This window comes from Tachyglossus aculeatus, chromosome 3 (assembly GCF_015852505.1).
Source record: "Tachyglossus aculeatus isolate mTacAcu1 chromosome 3, mTacAcu1.pri, whole genome shotgun sequence".
NCBI classification, from domain to species: Eukaryota; Metazoa; Chordata; class Mammalia; order Monotremata; family Tachyglossidae; genus Tachyglossus; species Tachyglossus aculeatus.
The window spans coordinates 11,541,897-11,564,053 of NC_052068.1; positions in this window are offsets into that span (position 1 = coordinate 11,541,897).

Genomic DNA, 22,157 nt, shown 5'->3' on the forward strand with positions numbered 1-22,157 from the left:
GGGGTGGGGAGGGTTTGGATTGGGATGAGTTGGCGGGGGCCTGGGCGGGGAGAGTGGGAAGGGGGGTGGCGATGGGAAAGGAGAACTGGGATGGGGTGGGGACGGGGAGAAGGGGAGGAGGGGGGCCGGGAGGGAGAAGCGGAGGACCTGCGCTGGTACAGAGGAATCCTTGGTAGGGGTTGAGGGGGAGCGGTCTTGGTGGGTGAGAGGGAGGGAAACAGCTGGGTGGGAGAGGGGAAGGGGAAGGTGAGGAATGGGAATGGCAGTTGGGAGCAAGGGAACTGAAAGTTCATGGTGAGGTCAGCAGGGCGAGTGACAGTACCGCGGGGGGTTAACAATTGAGATGCAGAAGCAATAAAACAGTAGCAATGATAAAAGTAGGCGATGGCATCACAGGGTGTAGTTGAGCAATCAATATGCTATGGCAATAATGGAATTGGCAGACAATGATGCCACAGAGAGCAGATACAAACTATTAAGAGCTGGAGTAGGGTGGGCCAGTTAAGGGGGGTCAGGGAGCAGAGATACCTGGGGAGGGGAGCGAACAGTCAACTAGCATGGAAGGGCTGAGGAGGTGTGAATGAGGTTGTCGTTAATGTAACATGTAACATGGTGCTAACATGGTGCTAACATGGTGCTAACGAGGTGCTAACAAGGGCTTTTTACCTGGGGGCGGGCGGGGGGAGAGTCAGTCAGGACCGGACCGGGAAGGTGGCGGGGGGGATGAGGGGCAGTTTACGGAAGGCCTCCGAAGTGGGGGGGGTGGAAGCAGGGGGGGCGTCCGTGGGGGCGCTGAGATGGCGGGAGGGTGGGCGGCCGGGCCTCTCGGGAACAGAGTCCCGGGCGTCAATGGCGGCGCTCTGAGGAGAGGAGCCTTCCGGGAGCGGCAAGGCCGCGCGGTGTGATGGGGGCGGGCGGGTGGGCGGGCCTCTCGGGAACGGAGTCCCGGGCGTCTATGGCGGCGCGCTCTGAGGAGAGGATCCTTCCGGGAGCAGCAAGGCCGCGCGGTGTGATGGCGGGCGGCCCTCTCGGGAACGGAGTCCCGGGCGTCTCACGGTGTGATGGCGGGCGGGCCTCTCGGGAACGGAGTCCCGGGCGTCTATGGCGGCGCGCTCTGAGGAGAGGAACCTTCCGGGAGCAGCAAGGCCTCGCGGTGTGATGGCGGGCGGGCCTCTCGGGAACGGAGTCCCGGGCGTCTCACGGTGTGATGGCGGGTGGGCGGGCGGGCGGCCCTCTCGGGAACGGAGTCCCGGGCGTCTATGGCGGCGCGCTTTGAGGAGAGGAACCTTCCGGGAGCAGCAAGGCCGCGCGGTGTGATGGCGGGCAGGCCTCTCGGGAACGGAGTCCCGGGCGTCTCGCGGTGTGATGGCGGGCGGGCCTCTCGGGAACGGAGTCCCGGGAGTCTATGGCGGCGCTCTGAGGAGAGGATCCTTCTGGGAGCAGCAAGGCCTCGCGGTGTGATGGCGGGCGGGCGGGCCTCTCGGGAACGGAGTCCCGGGCGTCTCGCGGTGTGATGGCGGGCGGGCGGGCGGGCCTCTCGGGAACGGAGTCCCGGGCGTCTATGGCGGCGCTCAGAGGAGAGGATCCTTCCAGGAGCAGCAAGGCCTCGCGGTGTGATGGCGGGCGGGCCTCTCGGGAACGGAGTCCCGGGCGTCTATGGCGGCGCTCTGAGGAGAGGATCCTTCCGGGAGCAGCAAGGCCTCGCGGTGTGATGGCGGGCAGGCCTCTCGGGAACGGAGTCCCGGGCGTCTCGCGGTGTGATGGCGGGCGGGCCTCTCGGGAACAGAGTCCCGGGCGTCTATGGCGGCGCTCTGAGGAGAGGATCCTACCGGGAGCAGCAAGGCCTCGCGGTGTGATGGCGGGCGGGCCTCTCGGGAACGGAGTCCCGGGCGTCTATGGCGGCGCTCTGAGGAGAGGATCCTTCCGGGAGCAGCAAGGCCTCGCGGTGTGATGGCGGGCGGGCCTCTCGGGAACGGAGTCCCGGGCGTCTCGCGGTGTGATGGCGGGCGGGTGGGCGGGCCTCTCGGGAACGGAGTCCCGGGCGTCTATGGCGGCGCGCTCTGAGGAGAGGATCCTTCCGGGAGCAGCAAGGCCTCGCGGTGTGATGGCGGGCGGGCCTCTCGGGAACGGAGTCCCGGGCGTCTCGCGGTGTGATGGCGGGCGGGCCTCTCGGGAACGGAGTTCCGGGCGTCTATGGCGGCGCTCTGAGGAGAGGATCCTTCCGGGAGCAGCAAGGCCTCGCGGTGTGATGTCGGGCAGGCCTCTCGGGAACGGAGTCCCGGGCGTCTCGCAGTGTGATGGCGGGCGGGCCTCTCGGGAACAGAGTCCCGGGCGTCTATGGCGGCGCTCTGACCCTTTCCCTGTCCCACGTAGGGCTCCCAGTCTCAATCTGCATTTGACAGATGAGGTAACTGAGGCCCAGAGAAGTGAAGTGACAAGCCCAAGGTCACCCAGAAGACATGAGACGCAGGCTGGATTTGAACCCATGATCTTCTGAGTCCCAGGCCTGTGCTGGAGAACACTATGCCATGCTGCTTGTACTTGCTATATACTAGACACTGTACTGAACAAAGTACTGATATAAGCTAATCAGGTTGGACACAGTCCCTGTCCTCCACGGGGCTCACAGTCTTAATCCCCAATTTACAGAAGAGGGAAATGAGGCACAAAGAAGTCAAGTGACTTGCCAAGGTCTTGCAGCAGACAAGTGGGGGCACTGAGATTAGAACCCAGGTCCTTCTGACTCCCAAGCCCATGCTCTGTCTACTGCTTTACATTGCTTCTCTATTGGGAGATCCTTGAGGGTTGGCATCATGTCAGTTAACTACTGTACTCTCCCAAGTGTTCAGTACAGTGCTCTGCATGGTTCAACTTGATTGACTGGCCAGAAGATCCCTTCCAGTGGTTGGTAAGAGTGAAGCAAGCATGGCATAGTGGCTAGAGCCCGGGCTCTAACCCTGTCTCTGCTACTCGTTTGCTGTTTGACCTTGGGCAAATCATTTCACTTCTCTGGGCCTCATTTTCCTCATCTGTAAAATGGGGATTGAGACTGTGAGGCCCATGTGGGACAGGGATTAAGTCCAACCCAATTAGCTTAATACAGTGCCTGGCACATAATAAAAATAATAATAATAGTATCTGTTAAGCGCTTACTATGTGTCATTACTATGTGGAAGCAGCATGGCTCAGTGGAAAGAGCCCGGGCTTTGGAGTCAGAGGTCATGGGTTCAAATCCCACCTCTGCCAATTGTCAACTGTGTGACTTTGGGCAAGTCACTTAACTTCTCTTTGCCTCAGTTCTCTCATCTATAAAATGGGGATTAAGAATGTGAGGCCCCTGTGGGACAACCTGATCACCTTGTAACCTCCTCAGTGCTTAGAACAGTGCTTTGCACATAGTAAGTGCTTAATAAATGTCATTAAAAAAAGCACTGTTCTAAGCACTGGGGTAAATACAAGGTAATCAGGTTGTCCCACGTGGGGCTCACAATCTTTGTCCCCATTTTACAGATGAGGTAACTGAGACACAGAGAAGTTAAGTGACTTGCCCTAGGTCATAAAGCGGACAAGTGGCGGAGCTGGGATTAGAATCCATGACTCTGACTCCCAAGCCCGTCCTCTTTCTACTAAGCCATGCTGCTTCCCTGCAAGCACTTAATAAGCAGTTAATTAATACCCTGATTATAATTATTATTATTTTTATATAGAAAAGAAAATCAAGAAATAAATTCCTTGACCATAGTAGCAATTAAAAATAATAATTATTATTACTAATAATAATCATAGTGGTGTTTGTTAAGCCCTTAATATATGCCAAGCACTGCCAAGCTAATTGGGTTGGACACAGCCCTTGTCCCACATGGGGCTCACAGACTTAATTCCCATTTTACAGATGAGGTAAATGAAGCCCAGAGAAGTGAAGTGACCTGCCTAAGGTCACACGACAGACAAGTGGCTGAGCCAGGATTAGAACACAGGTCCTTCTGACTCCTAGGCCTGGGCTCTTCCACTAGGCAAAGTTGTTTCGTGGCTCAGCAGAAAGAGCCCGGGCTTTGAAGTTAGAGGTCATTGGTTCAAATCCCGGCTCTGTCACTGGTCAGCTGTGTGACTTTGGGCAAGTCACTTCACTTCTCTGGGCCTCAGTTACCTCCTCTGTAAAATGGGGATTAAGACTGTGAGCTCCAAGTGGGACAACCTGATCACCTTGTAAATTCCCCAGCGCTTAGAACAGTGCTTTGCACATAGTAAGCGCTTAATAAATGCCATCATTATTATTATATTATTACCTAGAAAATTTCCTCTTGTAAACTTAAAGCCAATGTCCCTGGCCCCTGCTGATCACATCATCCAATGCGGTATGGGGATCTCAGCTCTAGAGATTCTGCGCTCCAGAGTGCAACAGCTACAAGGATTCTGACAGAATGCCATCAAAGAGATGGATGCCTTGCTCACCGAGTGACTAATCCAGGCTCAAAACAAAGCAAATCAGACATTTTTCAGAACCCCTTTAAGCTGGGCTGGCCCACATCAAAAGAGAGAAGTTCCAAAGGCCGGGACCTTTCAAAGCCATCTTCCTGCTTGCAGGCTCTGAAAATGCAAGTCTGGCTCCCCGGTGTTGGAGCAGTTGAATTTAAAACACATTTCGCAAAATGTCCAGTGGATTTTCCATTCTCGCCTGCTAATTTGTAAATTTAAGGCACTAAATTCTAGACACTGGGTATTAATTTGTAGGTCAAAATAGTGAATAAAGCTAAATAGTGTTTGACCTTTGCCTGTTCGTATGAACTCGTTTGGAAAGAGAGACAAGGAAGTAAAAGAGAAAACAGCACCAGGCACTATAAACATGAAGTACAACAACACAACATGGAACAACTTTGTGGTGAGACTATGTTTGAGACTACTGACCAATCAAGATGTTTACTGAGCTCTTCATGTACTAAGCCTGTGAGCCCACTGTTGGGTAGGGACCGTCTCTATACGTTGCCAACTTATACTTCCCAAGCACCTAGTACAGTGCTCTGCACACAGTAAGCACTCAATAAATATGATTGAATGAATGAATAAGAACTTGGGAGAGTACAAAATGACAGAATGGGTAGATGTGTTCTTACCTACAGTGAGCTTACAGTCTAGAGGGGGAGACAGACATTAATATAAATAAATTACAGATATGTACCTAAGTGCTCTGGGGCTGGGGGCGGAGTTGAATAACAAGTGCCTAAAGCGCTCAGATTCAAGTGCGTAGATGATGCAAAAGGGCAAGGGAGTTAGAGAAAAGAGGCTTAATCGGTGAGGGCCTCAGGGAAGAGATGTGATTTTAATAAGGATTTAAAGATGGAGACAGGGGTGTTCTGGTATATATCCAGGGAGAAGGAGATCCAGGCAAGGGGGAGGATGTGAGAAAGGGGTCGACAGTGAGCTGGATGAGATGGAGGTACAGTGAGTAAACTGGAGCTAGAGGAACAAAGTGTGCAGGCTGGGCTCCAGTAGGAGACGATGATAATAATAATAATAATAATAGCATTTGTTAAGCACTTACTATGTGCAAAGCACTGTTCTAAGCACTGGGGAGGATACAAAGTTATCAGGTTGTCCCAAGTGGGGCTCACAGTCTTAATCCCCATTTTACAGATGAGGGAACTGAGGCCCAGAGAAGTTAAGTGACTTGCCCAAAGTCACACAGCTTACAAGTGGCAGAGCTGGGATTTGAACCCATGACCTCTGACTTCCAAGCCTGTGCTCTTTCCACCGAACCACGCTGCACTGTGGTAGGATGGGGGCAGTGGATCCCCATATGGAGCTCTTCACTTTCACAACTACTCTCTCCTCCTTCAAAGTCTTACTGAAGGCCCATCTCCTCCTCCAAGAGGCCTCCCCTGACTAGGCCCTCCTTTCCCCTTCTCCCATTCCCTTCTGCGTCACTCTGACTCGCTCCCTTTAGTCATCCCTGCCTCCCAGCCCCATGGCACTTATAATGATAATAATGGTATTTGTTAAGTGCTTATTATGGGCCACGCACGGTTCTAAGTGCTGGGGTAGATACAAGGTAATCAGGTTGCCCCACGTGGGACAGACAAGGTAACTGAGGCACAGGGAAGTTAAGTGACTTGCCCAAAGTCACACAGCTGACAAATGGCAGAGCCAGGATTAGAACCCACTATCTCTGACTCCAGGTCTGTGCTCTTTCCACTAAGCCATGCTGCTTCACATATCTGTAATTTATTTATTTCTATTAATGTCTGTCTCCTCCTCTAGACAATAAGCTAGTTGTGGGCAGGGAATATGTCTGTTATATTATTATAGTGTACTCTCCCAAACGCTTAGTACAGTGTTCTGCACACAGTAAGAGCTCAATTAATGTGAATGAATGAGTGACTTTCACAATCACACTGAACTTCCCCATCAGTGATGTCTTCTTCATATTGGAAAGACGATTAGATATAAATGAATGTCCTAGCCAAGCACAGATATGAGGTTTAATTTTCCCATGGTATACCCAGGCAATCAGTCAATCGTATTTATCTGAGTGCCTATTTTATACAGAGCATCATATTATTAAGTACTGGAAGATTATGATAAAGTAGAAATGATCCCTGCACTTCAGAAATTTACAGCCCCGCAGGAGAGACAGATGCAAAGTAACTGATACAAGAAATGGAAAAGAAAATGGATGATAATCTTAACAGTGGTAATAATAATTGTATTTATTAATTCTATACTATGTGTCAAGGATGATGCTCTCACTGTGCACAGCTCCTGTCCCACACTGGACTCAATGTCTAAGAGTAAGAGTCATTTTATAGATGAGGAAATTGAGGCACAGACCACTTTAACTTGCCATGGTCACACAGCAGGCAAGTGGGGGAGTCAGGACTAGAATCCACATTTCTTGAATTGCAGGAAATGTCTTTGCCAAGAGCCCCTAAATTCTGTTCATAATTTGTGAATTTGTGAATGCAGAGCTGAGGGAGATGCAGACGTGAATGGACAAGCCCTGGAGGGGTGGGGAAACATGGCCTGAATATTTTGGTAGAAAAACAAACCGGACAGCAGAGTGAAGTGTGGACTGGAGTCGGGAGAGACAAGAGGCAGAGAGGTCAGAAAGGAGGCTGATACAGTAATCAAGATGGGATAGGACTGAAGATTGATGGAGAGGAAAGGGCAGATTTTAGTGATGTTGGGGAGATAGAACTGACTGGATTTGGTGACAGATTGAATATGCAGCTGAAATGAAAGGGATGAACCAAGGACAATGCCAAGGTTATAGGCTTGTAAGACATGAATGATAGTGGTAAGACAAGATGATGGGAAAGATAGTGGGAGGACAGGGTTTGGGTGGGAAAATAGGAGCTCTGCTTTGGACACGTTAAGTTCGCAGTGACGGGAAGACATCCAAGTAGAGATGTCTTGAAGGCAGGAGGAGAGGCGAGACTGAAGAGAGGGAGAGAGATCAGGGCTGGAGATGGAGATTTGGGTGTTATCCTCATACAGAAGCCCTGAGTGTGAAAGGGTTCTCCAAGGGAGTGGGGGTGAATGGAGAATAGACCTAGAACAGAGCTTTGAGGGAACCCCACTGTCAAAGGGTGGGAGGCAGAGGAGGAGCTTGAAAAAGAGATGGAGAAGAAGTAGTCGGAAGGATAGGAGGAGACCCAAGAGAGGACAGGGTCGGATAATGTTTCAGAAAGAGGCTAGTCTACAGTGTTGAAGGCAGCTGAGAGGTCTAGGAGGATTAGGATAGAGTAAAGGCTGTCAGACTTGATGAGAAGAAGGTCACTGGTTAGCTTAGAGAGAGCTGTTTCCATGGAGTGAATGGGACAGAAGCCAGATTAAAAGGGATCAAGGAGAGAATTGGAGGAGAGGAAGTGGAGGTAAACAATTATCTCAAGAAGTCTGGAGAAGAATGGAGGAGGGAGAGTGGGATATAATATGAAGGAGCTGTGGGGTCAAGGGAGGAGTTTATTAAGTCAGGGGATTCATGTGCATGTTTGAAAGCAGTGAGGAAGAAACTTTTGGAAAGTGAATGATTGAAGATGACAGTCAAGGAGAGAAGAAGGGAGCGGATGAGTGTTTTAAAAGTGTATGAAAGGATGGGGTCAGAAGCACAGGTGGAGTGGGTAGAGAAGCAGTGTGGCTCAGTGGAAAGAACACGGGCTTAGGAGTCAGAGGTCGTGGGTTTTAATCCCAACTTTGTCACTTGTAGCTGTGTGACTTTGGGCAAGTCACTTCAATCAATCAATCAATCAATCAATCGTATTTATTGAGCACTTACTATGTGCAGAGCACTGTACTAAGCGCTTGGGAAGTACAAATTGGCATCACATAGAGACAGTCCCTACCCAACAGTGGGCTCACAGTCTAAAAGGGGGAGACAGAGAACAGAACCAAACATACCAACAAAATAAAATAAGTAGGATAGAAATGTACAAGTAAAATAAATAAATAAATAAATAGAGTAATAAATATGTACAATCATATATACATATATACAGGTGCTGTGGGGAAGGGAAGGAGGTAAGACGGGGGGATGGAGAGGGGGACGAGGGGGAGAGGAAAGAAGGGGCTCAGTCTGGGAAGGCCTCCTGGAGGAGGTGAGCTCTCAGCAGGGCCTTGAAGGGAGGAAGAGAGCGAGCTTGGCGGATGGGCAGAGGGAGGGCATTCCAGGCCCGGGGGATGACGTGGGCCGGGGGTCGATGGCGGGACAGGTGAGAACGAGGTACGGTGAGGAGATCAGCGGCAGAGGAGTGGAGGGTGCGGGTTGGGCTGGAGAAGGAGAGAAGGGAGGTGAGGTAGGAGGGGGCGAGGTGATGGACAGCCTTGAAGCCCAGGGTGAGGAGTTTCTGCCTGATGCGCAGATTGATCGGTAGCCATTGGAGGTTTTTGAGGAGGGGAGTAATATGTCCAGAGCGTTTCTGGACAAAGATAATCCGGGCAGAAGCATGAAGTATGGATTGAAGTGGAGAGAGACACGAGGATGGGAGATCAGAGAGAAGGCTAGTGCAGTAGTCCAGACGGGATAGGATGAGAGCTTGAATGAGCAGGGTAGCGGTTTGGATGGAGAGGAAAGGGCGGATCTTGGCAATGTTGCGGAGCTGAGACCGGCAGGTTTTGGTGACGGCTTGGATGTGAGGGGTGAATGAGAGAGCGGAGTCGAGGATGACACCAAAGTTGCGGGCTTGTGAGACGGGAAGGATGGTAGTGCCGTCAACAGAGATGGGAAAGTCAGGGAGAGGACAAGGTTTGGGAGGGAAGACAAGGAGCTCAGTCTTTGCCATGTTGAGCTTTAGGTGGTGGGCGGACATCCAGATGGAGATGTCCTGAAGGCAGGAGGAGATGCGAGCCTGGAGGGAGGGGGAGAGAGCAGGGGCAGAGATGTAGATCTGGGTGTCATCAGCGTAGAGATGATAGTTGAAGCCGTGGGAGCGAATGAGGTCACCAAGGGAGTGAGTGTATATTGAGAACAGAAGGGGACCAAGCACTGAACCTTGGGGAACCCCCACAGTAAGAGGATGGGAGGGGGAGGAGGAGCCTGCAAAAGAGACTGAGAAATAACGACCGGAGAGATAAGAGGAGAACCAGGAGAGGACGGAGTCTGTGAAGCCAAGGTCAGATAATGTGTTGAGGAGAAGGGGGTGGTCCACAGTGTCAAAGGCAGCTGAGAGGTCGAGGAGGATTAGGACAGAGTATGAGCCGTTGGATTTGGCAAGCAGGAGGTCATTGGTGACCTTTGAGAGCGCAGTTTCCATGGAATGAAGGGGACGGAAGCCAGACTGGAGGGGGTCGAGGAGAGAGTTGTTGTTGAGGAATTCTAGGCAGCGCGTGTAGACAACTCGTTCAAGTAGTTTGGAAAGGAATGGTAGGAGGGATATGGGACGATAACTAGAAGGTGAGGTGGGGTCAAGAGAGGGTTTTTTTAGGATGGGAGAGACATGGGCATGTTTGAAGGCAGAGGGGAAGGAACCAGTGGAGAGTGAGCGGTTGAAGATGGAAGTTAAGGAGGGGAGAAGGGATGGAGCGAGAGATTTCATAAGATGAGAGGGAATGGGGTCAGAAGCACAGAAGCACTTCACTTCTCTGGGCCTCTGTTACCTCCTCTGTAAAATGGGGATCAGACTTGTGAGCCCCAAGTGGGACAACCTGATCACCTTGTATCTATCCCAGTGCTTAGAACAGTGCTTGGCATATAGAAAGTGCTTAACAAATACCATCATCATTTAGAGATGAGGCAAGTTATCTCTTCTTGAGTTTTGACAGGGAATAGACAGATATTTTAAGAGGAGGAGGGATTCGAGAGGAGCAGGGAAGATTACAGGGAGATCGTGCCTGATGGTTTCAGTTTTGTCGATGTAGTGCGTGGCCAGGTCATTAGGGAAAAGAGATGGTGAGGGCAGAGGAACAGGAAGCTTTTTTTTTCTTATGGTATTTGCAAAGCGCTTACTATGTTCCAGGTACTGTATTAAGTGCTGGGGTAGATACAAGTTAATCAGGTTAGACACAGTCCCTGTCCCCCATAGGGCTCACACTCTTAATTCTCATTTTTCAGAAGAAGGAGCCTCAGCACATCTTTCCTACTGTGTCTGAACCAAATCCCGCCCCATTCATTCATTCATTCAATCACATTTATTGAGTGCCTACTGTGTGCAGAGCACTGTACTAAGCGCTTGGGAAGTACAAGTCGGCAACATATAGAGATGGTCCCTACCCAACAACGGACTCACAGTCTGGAAGCCCCATCCTATTTTTAGTATTTTTTGGATAGTATCTAACTCTCACCTGTGCTTACTTTCCCCAGCTGGTAGTACAGTGCTGTGCACACAGTAAGCAGTTTCTAAATAATAATAATAATAATAATAATGGCATTTATTAAGCGCTTAATATGTGCAAAGCATCATTCTAAGCGCTGGGGAGGTTACAAGGTGATCAGGTTGTCCCACGGGGGGCTCACAGTTTTAATCCCCATTTTACAGATGAGGTAACTGAGGCACAGAGAAGTTAAGTGACTTGCCCAAAGTCACACAGCTGATACTTGGCAGAGCCGGGATTTGAACCAATGACTTCTTACTCCAAAGCCCATGCTCTTTCCACTGAGCCACGCTGCTTCTCGTAACATGATTGATTGATATTGATTGATTGAATGATAAATTTACATGGCCATTGTGTGGTGGGGATTGTAGGTCCTAAATTGACTACTTTAACTACTCTTGCATTCTTAAGTGTTTTTCATCATTAGTGGGATCTGGGCAACAAGAACCATTTAATCTATCTATCCATATATCTATCATTTACCTAGTTATCTACCTATAAATAAATTTATCATTTTTCTATCTACCTACCCATCTATCTACATATCTATTCTTCCATTTGCCTATCTATCCATCTATCTACCTATCTATGGATCTATTCTTCTATTTACCTACCTACCTAGCTATGATCGATCTACCTATTCATCCATCCATATACCCATAAAAATAATAATTGTGGCAATTTTTGAGCATTTACTATGTGCCAGACACTGTGCTAAGCATTGGGGTAGATTTAAACTAATCTGGTTGGACACAGTCCATTTTCCACATGGTGCTCACAGTCTTAATCCCAATTTTACAGATGAGGTAACTGAGGCACAGATCTATCAATCCATCTATTTTTCTATCTATCTATTTCTACCTAACTACCTTGCCATCTATCCATCTGTCTACTTACCTATACATATATCTATTTATCAATCCATCTACCTATCCATCTATCTACCTAACATCTAGTTAGCTAGCTAACTATACTCCATCTATACAAAACAGTATTTAATCCTCACTTTACAGATGAGGGAACTAAGGCACAGAGAAGGCAGTTATCGGTCGTTCATTCTCAGTCTCTGGTCGTTCATTCTCAGTCTCTTTTGCAGGCTTCTCCTCCCCCCCTCCACCTCCTTACTGTAGGGGTTCCTCAAGGTTCAGTTCATGGTCCCCTTCTGTTCTCGATCTACACTCACTCCCTTGGTGACCTCATTCGCTCCCATGACTTCAACTATTATCTCTACACTGATGACACCCAAATCTACATCTCTGCCCCTGCTCTCTCTCCCTCCCTCCAGGCTCGCATCTCCTCCTGCCTTCAGAACATCTCCATCTGGAAGTCTGCCCGCCACCTAAAACTCAACATGTCCAAGACTGAACTCTTTGTCTTCCCTCTCAAACCCTGCCCGCTCCCTGACTTTCCCATCACTGTTGATGGCACGACCATCCTTCCTGTCTCACAAGCCCACAACCTTGGTGTCATCCTTGACTCCGCTCTCTCATTCACCCCTCACATCCAAGCTGTCACCAAAACCTGCCGGTCTCACCTCCACAACATTGCCAAAATCCACCCTTTCCTCTCCATCCAAACCGCTAACCTGCTCATACAGGCTCACATCCTATCCCATCTGGACTACTGTATCAGCCCCCTCTCCGATGTCCCATCCTCCTGTCTCTCCCCACTTCAATCCATACTTCATGCTGCTGCCCGGATTGTCTTTGTCCTGAAACACTCTGGGCATGTTACTCCCCTCCTCAAAAATCTCCAGTGGCTATCAATCAACCTACGCATCAGGCAGAAACTCCTCACCCTGGGCTTCAAGGCTGTCCGTCACCTCGCCCCCTCCTACCTCACCTCCCTTCTCTCTTTCTACAGCCCAGCCACATCCTCCGCTCCTCTGCCACTAATCTCCTCACCGTGCCTCGTTCTTGCCTGTCCCAACGTCGACCCCCGGCCCACATCCTCCCCCTGTCCTGGAATGCCCTCCCTCTGCCCATCCGCCAAGCTAGCTCTCTTCCTCCCTTCAAGGCCCTACTGAGAGCTCACCTCCTCCAGGAGGCCTTCCCAGACTGAGTCCCCTCCTTCCTCTCCCCCTACTCCCCTTCTCCATGCCCCCCACCTTACCTTCTTCCCTTCCCCACAGCACCTGTATATATGTATATATGTTTTTATGTATTTATTACTCTATTTATTTTACTTGTACATATTCTATTTATTTTATTTTGTTAATATGTTTTGTTTAGTTCTCTGTCTCCCCCTTCTAGACTGAGCCCACTGTTGGGTAGGGACCATCTCTATACGTTGCAAACTTCTATTTCCCAAGCGCTTAGTACAGTGCTCTGCACACAGTAAGCACTTAATAAATACGATTGAATAATTGAATGAACTTGCCTAAGGTCACACAACAGACAAGTGGCAGAGTTGGGATTAGAACCCAGGAGCTCTGACTTCCCATGTTATGTCAAATCTACTCACATTCATCACTTAACTACTGCCTCATTGAAACACTTTCAAAACATGGCTATGACAACTCACACAGACTTCATTCCTCCAACAGCAGCCTACTCGCTATGCCTCGCTCTCATCTCTCCCATTATCGACCTCTCGCTCACCTCCTCCCTCATATCCAACTAAACTGTACTTTCCAAGTGCTTAGTTTAGTGCTTTGCACACAGTAAGTGCTTAATAAATACAAATGAATGAATGAATCCAACAGCCCACACACTCCCCATCTTCTAAGCCCTCCTAAAATCACAGCCCCTCCAAGAGGTCTTCCCTGACATCCTTCATCTCCCCACATTTTTTCCCTCTATTCTGTGTCACCCATCTACACTTTTTTTAAATGCATTTGTTAAGAGCTTGCTATGTGCCAGGCACTGTACTAAGCACTGGGGTAGATTCAAGTTACTCAGGTTGGTTGCAATCCATGTCCCACATGGGGGTCACAGCCTTAATCCCCATTTTACCAATGAGGTAACTGAGGCACAGAGAATTTAAGTGAGTTGCCCAAGGTCATAAAGTAGACATTTGAGTCCATGTCCCATTTAGTAGGCATTTGATTCCCTGTTTAGATATTTACCCCACCCACAGTGCATCCATATATATCTTTACTCATTCATTCAATCATATAAACTGAGCACTTACTGTATGCAGAGCACTGTAATAAACACTCGGAAGAGTACAATGTAACAATAAACAAATACATTCCCCGCCCACAATGAGCTTACAGTCTGGAGGGGAAGACAGACAATATAAATAAATTACAGATACATACATAAATATACTTCCTCGCTTTTCCTACTTGTAATTTATTTTAATGACTGTTTTTCCCATTAGATTGCAAGCTCCTTTAGGGCAGAATTCTTGCCCACTAACTCAAGACTGTAAGCTCATTGTGGGCAGGGAATGTGTCTGTTCTATTGTTATAGTGTACTCTCCCAAGTGCTTAGTACAGTTCTTTGTGCACAGTAAGAGCTCAATAAAAATGTTTGACATTGATTATTGTATGCGGTCAAACACATACTCAATAAATGCCGCTGATTGATTAATGGACTGTCTTGTATTTATACCTGAGATAGCTAGGTACTATTCAACTCTAGACCCACCCTGTTGGATAAGTTTGGAGAAGTCACTCTCACTAGAAGCTGTGATCTTGGGCAAAGCACTTCTCTGTACCTCACTTGCCTCCTCTGTAAAATGGGCATTATGACTGTATTAGACCATGTCCAACCTGATTAGCTTGATCTACCCCAGCGCTTAGGGCAGTTCCTGGAACACAGTAAGTGCTTACCAAATACCATAGAAAAAAGTGCCTCAATGGTACTTTCTATAATAACAATAGTAATGATAGTGCTATTTGTTAAGCACCTACTATACTCCAGGCACTCTATTAAGCGCTAGAGTAGATACAAGTTAACCAATCCTTTTTATTGAACACTTGCGGAATGTAGAGCACTGTACTAAACACTGTGGAGAGTACAGTATTACAGAATCGGTAGGCCCGTTCCCTACCCTAGAGGACCTTATAGTCTAATCGTGTCAGACAAAGCCCCACCAGGGGCTCATGGTTGAAATAAGAGGGAGAACAGGAATTGAATCCCCATTTTACTGGTGAGAAAACTGAGAACAGAGAAGTTGGGTGATTTGCCTAAGGACCTACAGGAGGCAAGTGGCAGAGCCGGGACTAGAACCCAGATCCTCTGGCTACTGGGCTCATGATGATGACGATGGTATTCGTCCCCCCGCCTTACCTCCTTCCCCTCCCCACCCCACCTGTATATATGTATATATGTTTGTACATATTTATTACTCTGTTTTACTTGTACATATTAATTCTATTTATTTTATTTTGTTAATATGTTTTGTTGCCTGTCTCCCCCTTCTAGACTGTGAGCCTGCTGTTGGGTAGGGACCGTCTCTATATGTTGCCAACTCGTACTTCCCAAACGCTTAGTACAGTGCTCTGCACACAGTAAGTGCTCAATAAATACGATTGAATGAATGAATGTTAAGGGCTTACTATGTGCCTAGCACGCAGGTTGTCCCACATGGAGCTCACAGTCTTAATCCTCATAATAATAATAATGGCATTTGTTAAGCGCTTACTATGTGCAAAGCACTGTCCTAAGCACTGTGGGTGGATACAAGGTGATCAGGTTGTACCACGTGGGGCCCACAGTCCTCATCCCCATTTTACAGATGAGGGAACTGAGGCTGAGAGAAGTTAAGTGACTTGCCCAAGGTCACACAACAGGCAAGTGATGGAGTTGGGATGCTCTTGCCATTAGGCCTTGCCACTTCTCCAGTGCAGAGGTGTGGGTTGAGCAAACCCCAATGTTGCCAAGTCCAAGATCATGAAATTGTGTAGATGGAAGAGTCCCTTGAAAATGCTCATTTTGCTGTTTCATAGAAAGGAAGCACACTCTTTTTACCAACCCAAATTATTAATACCTAGTGTTTCCAATCACCCTAATTACAAGGCGAAGAATAAACCAGATGGTTAGTTGCCACGCACATTAACTATGAACAGATGAGGCGAGTTATGCGACTGAAATCAGAGGGAAGCGGGCTAATTCAATTTGGGGAAATGTTGAGTAATAATGCTCTCTCTCTTAAAGAAGGGAAATTCTTGTTCATGAGACAACTTGCAGTTATCCTTATGCCATAAAGAAATATCTGACTCCTCACAGAAATCCCAACATGTCGGTAAAGGGATTTATTTCGGTATCCTTGCATGGGATTGGATTATTGGAAAGCACTATCAAAACAGGGTCTATCCAAAGATGAAAGACTCCCCCTTTGAATGTTTCTTATTGGATTTCAGTTAATCAAGCTTACAGCTGCATTAACACTTTGTTTTCAGTAAGATAACATTTCCTTTACAAGAAGCAAATTTAGCTGTGACCTTTCCAGAACCTCTGTAACAACAAAGAGAACCAGAGAGTTTCCCAAGGGAAATGCTGTATTATGGCTCATTTTCTTGCCTCTTTTTTAAATTTTCCAATCAGGAGGAAATCCAGAGAGAAGCAGGTCCTGTTTTAACAGTTGATCTAGGTTGAAGGATTCACACGAGGGAGGCCGCATTTTGATCCATTTTCAGACTTGATTACCTGCAATACCTCCAGGCCACCCAGGTTCTCATTCACTCATTCATTCATTCAATCGTATTTATTGAGCGCTTACTGTCTGCAGAGCACTGTGCTAAGCGCTTGGGAAGTACAAGTTGGCAACATATAGGGACGGTCCCTACCCAACAACGGGCTCACAGTCTTGAAGGGGGAGACAGAGAACAAAACAAAGCATATTAACAAAATAGAATAAATAGAATAAATATGTACAAATAAAATAGAGTAATAAATGCATACAAACATATATACAGATATATATACTATTACTATAATACTACTACTGCTAATAATTATAATAATAATATTAACAGTATTTGTTAAGCACTTAGTATGTGCCAGGCACTGTACTGAAACCTGTGGTGGATGCAAGCAGTGTGAAGCTGCATGGTTTAGTGAATAAAGCCCGGGACTGGGAGCCAGAAGGACCTGAGTTCTAATCCTGGCTCTGCCACATGTCTGCTGTGTGTCCTTGGGCAAGTCATTTTACTTCTCTGTGCCTCTGTAAAATGTGGATAAGGGTGTGAGCCCCATGTGGAACAAGGACTGTGTCCAATCTGATTAATTTGTATCTACCCCAGAGCTTAGAACAGTGCTTGGCACATAGTAAGTGCTTAACAGGTACCATGATTATTATTATTACTATTATTGTTATAATCAAATCGGGTTGGGCACAGTCCCTGTCCCACATGGGGCTCACAGTATCAATCCCAATTTTACAGATCAGGTAACTGTGGAATAGAGAAGTGAAGGGATTTGCCCTCTGTTCCCCCCTTCAAAGCCCTATTGAGAGCTCACCTCCTTCAGGAGGCCTTCTTAGATTGAGGCCCCTTTTCCTCTGCTCCTCCTCCCCTCCCTGTCACCCCTACTCTCTCCCTCTTCTCTACCCCGCTCCCTGCCCCACAGCACTTATGTATATTTGTACATCTTTATTATTCTATTTATTTTATTAATGATGTTTATATAGCTATAATTCTTTTTATCTATTTTGATGCTATTGACGTCAGTCTGGTTGTTTTGTTGTCTGTCTCCCGCTTCTAGACCATGAGCCCGTTGTTGGGTAGGGATTTTCTCTATCTGTTGCCGAATTGTACTTTCCAGGCACTTAGTACAGTGCTCTGCACACAGTGAGCGCTCAATAAACACGACTGAATGAATGAACACGGCAGATGAGTGGCAGAGGTGGAATTAGAACCCAGGTCCTCCTGTCTCTGAGGTCTGTGCTCTATTCCCTAGGCCACGCCACTTCTCTCGTGGGCAGAGGATGTGTCTACCAATTCTGTTTAGTATTCTCCCACAAGCTGGGCCTTGTGATCTTCACACCATTAACACCCAATAAATACCACTAACTGGTTGATTGGCTGTCAGACTGGAAGCTCTTGGATGGCTGAGGTGGTGTCTATTTGACTTTCCCAAGCTCCTAGTACAGTCACTGTACATAGTAGCTACCACTGCCGGACTGACTGATAGGTTGAAGTGGTTCATTTCCAAGTTCAGGGAATTCGTTCAGGAAAGGCAGTCCCCAAAATTTCAAGGACTTTCTGATCACTCCCTCTGCTCTACCCCTCTCCCCGCTCCACAGCACTTGTGTGTATATATGTACATATTTATAATTCTATTTATTTTCTAAATGATGTGCATATATCTATAATTCTATTTTTTTATACTGATGCCACTGAAGCCCGTTTACTTGTTTAGTTGTCTGTCTCCCCCTTCTAGAGTGAGCCCACAGTGAGCAGGGATTGTCTCTCTTTGTTGCTGAATTTTACTTTCCCAGCACTCAGTACAGTGCTCTGCACAGAGTAAGTGCTCAATACGACTGAATGCATGAATGAATGGGAACCACCATGATCATCATAGTAATTAATAATGATGGTGTTTGTTAAGCACTTAACTCCTAGGCCCAGGCTCTATTTTTCAGGCCACACTGCTTCTCAGACTTCAAAACTTAGTAGGGGTCTGGAAATGTTGCCTACCTCAGAATGTTCAGTGTGCATTCCTGTCATAATTGCTGCTAATTCAATCAATCAATCGTATTTATTGAGCGCTATGTTCGGATCACTGTGTTAAGTGCTCGGGAGCGTACAATACAACAGAATTAACAGACACATTCGCTGCCTATAAAGAGGTCCAAATCAATAAAAATGACGCAAGTGTTGTGGAGAGGAATGAGTTTAGACAAATGCCTCGTGTGTGAACCAATCAATAAGAACCTCGCTGTCTTCTGCTTTTCACAAAGCTATTTTGTTCTCAACAGGAGCTTCTCGGCATTGCTATGTTTAGCCTGCTTCACAAATACTGGGCAGGCAGATGAAACACTTAGAGCCACTTTCCATGTTGTATTTGATTTTTACTGTATTTTATGTTTTACAACCTTCCACTTAACATTTATCCTACCAAATGGAAAGCAGCTGCTTCGAACTAGTTGTTTGTTAACATGTGGACCGAATGTGCATTAAATTAGCAAATCTGCACTGAAGGCAGACTAACACAGCAAAGGCAACTAGGGACTGTTCTTCCTGACCATTACTTAGTCATTCATTCAATCGTATTTATTGAGCACTTACTATGTGCAAAGCACTGTATGTAGCCCCTCGGAGAGTATAACAACAAACAGACACATTCCTGCCCACAACGCGCTCACAGTCTAGAGGGGGAGACAGACATTAATATAGATAAATAAATAAGCACATAAATAATTACAGAGATATACTTATATGCTGTGGGGATGGGAGGGAGGATGAATGAAGGAGCAAGTAAAAGCAGCACAGAAGGGATTGGGAGAAGAGAGGAGGGCTTGGTCAGGGAAGGCTTCTTGGAGGAGATGAGCCTTCAATAAGGCTTTGAAGTAGAGGGAGAGCAATTATCTGTCTGATATGAGGAGGGAGGGCATTCAATCAATCAATCAATCGTATTTATTGAGCGCTTACTGTGTGCAGAACACTGTACTAAGCGCTTGGGAAGTACAGGTTGGCAACATATAGAGACAGTCCCTACACAACAGTGGGCTCACAGTCTAGAAGAGGGAGACAGAGAACAAAACAAAACATATTAACAAAATAAAATAGAATAGATATGTACAAGTAAAATAGAGTAATAAATATGTACAAACATATATATATATATATTCCAGACCAGAGGTAGGATGTTGGCCTGAGGTAGGCGACGAGACAGACCATTAATATAAGGATGCAAAGAACACTTACAACTAGAGATGGAATCATTAACCTCTTTAGAGTTTAAGCTCCTTCTGGGCGGGGAATGAGTCACTGCAGACAGGGAACATATCTTCCAAACTCTGTTGTATTATATTCTCCCAAACGCTTGGTACAGTGCTTTGCCCATAGTAACCACTCAATAAATTATCTTGTTCTCCCTCTTAATTAGCATGTGAGCCCCAAGGGAGACAGGGACTGTATCAGGCCTGATTGTGTCATATCTACCTCAGGGCTTAGAACAGAGCTTGACGCATACTAGGCGCTTAACAAGTACCATAAAAATAAATGAATAAATACCACTGAGGGAGAAGATTTCAAGTTCCTGCCTCCCCCTCTAAACTCTGAACTCTCTGTGAGCAGGGAACTTGTCTACCAACTCTGCTGAATGAAAGCGCCTGGGCTTTGGAGTCAGAGGTCATGGGTTCAAATCCCGGCTCCGCCAATTGCCAGCTGTGTGACTTGGGGCAAGTCACTCCACTTCTCTGTGCCTCAGTTCCCTCATCTGTAAAGTGGGGATTAAGACTGTGAGCCACCCGTGGGACAACCTGATTGCCTTGTAACCTCCCCAGAGCTTAGAACAGTGCTTTGCACATAGTGAGCACTTAATAAATGCCATCATTATTATTATTATTATTATTACTCTCCCAAGTGCTTACTACAGTGCTCACTCATTAAGCACTCAAGAAATACCACTGATGATGATGATAATGACTGAGCTCTAACTGTGTGCAGAACACTGTACTAAGAACTTGGGCAAGTAAAATATATTAAGAATTGGTAGATATAATCCCTGCCCTCTAGGAGCTTGTAGTTTACAAGGTGAGACAGTGAGAGGTCCATTCAGTAAGTGCTCAATAAATGCTTCATTCATTCATTCATTCAACCATATTTATTGAGTGCTTACTGTGTGCAGAGCACTAATTAAGTGCTTGAGAAGTACAAGTCGGCAACCTATAGAGACGGTCCCTACCCAATAACGGGCTCACAGTCTAGAAGGGGGAGACAGACAACAAAACAAAAGATGTAGACAGGTGTCAAAATCGTCAGAACAAATAGAATTATAGCTATATGGTTCATTTTGGATCAAGGCTCCAAAGACCTTCTTCATCCTCACCGGAAAATGTAATAATAATAATAATGGTATTTGTTAAGTACTTACTATGTGCCAAGCACTGTGCTAAGCACTGGAATCAATCTACCTATCCACACGGACAAGGCTGATCCTCAGAGAGCCAAGCTTGACAGATTGGGAATCACTGCCTTTCAGACACACTATGCACTGAGTGGAAAACCAATGGGAGCATCTTAATCCTAACAGGGAATTTGATGGACTTGGATTTAAGGGACTCATAGCAGGGATGATCTTTTTCTACACCATAAGCTCACAGTGGGAAGGGAATGTGTCTGTTATGTGGTTTTATTGTTCTCTCCCAAGCGCTTAGTACAGTGCTCTATACATAAGGACTCAACCAACATCATTGATTGATTGATTAATTGGTTCCAGTAACCTCCCCAGCACTTAGAACAGTGCTTTGCACATAGCAAGAGCTTATTAAATGCCATCATTAGTAGTAGTAGTAGTCCCCCCTCCATCCCCCCATCTTACCTCCTTCCCTTCCCCACAGCACCTGTATATATGTATATATGTTTGTACATATTTATTACTCTATTAATTAATTTATTTGTTTATTTTACTTGTACATATCTATTCTATTTATTTTATTTTGTTAGTATGTTTGGTTTTGTTCTCTGTCTCCCCCTTTTAGACTGTGAGCCCACTGTTGGGTAGGGACTGTCTCTCTATGTTGCCAACTTGTACTTCCCAAGCGCTTAGTACAGTGCTCTGCACACAGTAAGCGCTCAATAAATGCGATTGATGATGATGATGATAGTAGTAGTAGTAGTCGTCTTTGACACTGGGAAAGAGCTCAGTAAAAACCACTGAGGAAGAAGGAATGTGGCTTAGTGGATAGAATACGGCCCCGGGAGTCAGAAGGACCTGGGTTCTAATCCTGGCTCCACCACTTATAATAATACTACTACTAATAATAATGGTATTTGTTAAGTGCTTACTATGTGAAAAGCACTGTTCTAAGCACTGGGGGGATACAAGGTGATTAGGTTGTCCCACGAGAGGCTCACTGTCTTAATCCCCATTTTACAGATGAGGGAACTGAGGCACAGAGAAGTTAAGTGACTTGCCCAAAGTCACACAGCAGACAAGTGGCGGAGCTGGAATTAGAACCCACGAGCTCTGGATCCCAAGCCCAGGCTCTTTCCACTGAGCCACGCTGCTTCAAGACACAACTTGTCTGTTGTGTGACTTGGGGCAAGTCACTTCACTTCTCTGGGCCGCAGTTCCCTTATCTGTAAAATGGGGTTTAAAACAGTGAGCCCAATGTGGGACAGAGACTGTGTCCAACCCCATTAACTTGCACCTACCCCAGCGCTTAGAACAGTGTAAGCCTAGTGTGGGCAGGGGTTGTCTCTTTTTATTGCTGAATTGTACTTTCCAAGTGCTTAGTAC